Here is a 1417-nt window from a genome sequence, read left to right as displayed (position 1 = left end):
ATTTTTACTGTTCATATGTTTGGAATTATCTGTTTTCATTATATGTTGTTTTATTCTATTTTCCAAATTTTGTGATGTTTCTCTTATAATAATATTTATCTTTACATTTTTGCATTTTGTTTTATACACTCCTTCTTTTCTTTTTCCTTTGTGCCTTTCAGCGTGGAGGTGCCTCAGTCCAACCGTACTTTCCAGTGCTTTCATGGACTCCAGCCCCTTTCCTCTTCAGCCTCCTTCCCTCCCAGTCGGGTAATTCGACTCAACCATGACATCTTTGGCCTGCTCTTGGTCTTCTCAGGCTTCGAGGAATTAGTGTGGTTCACAATTTTCAAAAATTCGACATACATGGCCAAGCTACTTGACTTCTTTTTCCTCTAAGGTCTCGGTTAGGGGTTTCACCTCCGAATCCTCTCTTGTTCTACCAATTCTTATGAGATCTCTTCGAGTTCACCCGGCTGCCCTTCTAAGATATTTCATTTTTGCTGCGGTGACTCTGGTTAAATGCCTGGCCTGAGAAACCCAGCTCTCACTTCCATATAATAGGATGGGAAAGTAAATCGCGCTGAAAATGTGCAGTTATAACTTTTTCTCAATCTACCGTTTTCCAGTGTTGTAGATTTGATAATCATATTCTATTTTATATACAATTTTTTTTTTATTGTTATATGTTTGTCAAATTAGTCGTTATAATAAATTTCTAATTTTAAATCACTATGTTCACAAATTTTATATACTTTTTCTTATTTTATTTTTTAGTCTTGGAATACATTTTAATCAATTTTAAGTATGGTTAATTTCTGAAATAGAAAAAGAGCTGAACATTAATTAATCATCTTCGAATAATAAAATACCAAATAAGTTAAAACACATTTTAAAGTGATTTGGTAGCTAAGACAGTGAAATAACCAAGATGAGTTTTGGACTCGCCGAAAAATAGGTCTGTGCGAGTCCCGAGCTAAAATTTTTCGCATTGTAGTTGTATTGTTTGGTCCTGAAAGCAGACCTTCGTGGAAGGCTTCTGGAATGTTCCAAACTCTTTGCCAGAACATTTCCAGGCAATACAATCCCCAGTACTGAGCAATGCCGGCTTTTCTAGGTAGCGGGTAATTAGGTAGTTTAAACTTTGCAGAGTTAGTTCGCAAAACGAAAATTAAATTATTTTGTGATACATTAATGTTTAAATATTTAACAACTTAGCCCTCCATCTAAATTTTCCTTGAAATATTTTTTATTAATTTTTAATTACAAAAATTTAGGTATAATTTGTTTGTCAGCCCAACTGACCTATGAAAGTGTGGTAACTATGGTAACGTTTTTGATAACTACTAACTTCGCTCTATGATCGTTAATACTGGTCCGATTTAGGTGATTTTTTTCTTATTAATTAGGGTAATTTTATTATCTATTATATTATCAT

The sequence above is a fragment of the Halyomorpha halys genome, unplaced genomic scaffold, assembly GCF_000696795.3.
Source record: "Halyomorpha halys isolate HHAL.00 unplaced genomic scaffold, Hhal_1.1 Scaffold484.1, whole genome shotgun sequence".
In the NCBI taxonomy this organism is placed as follows: domain Eukaryota; kingdom Metazoa; phylum Arthropoda; class Insecta; order Hemiptera; family Pentatomidae; genus Halyomorpha; species Halyomorpha halys.
Note: the sequence above shows the minus strand (reverse complement) of the source record.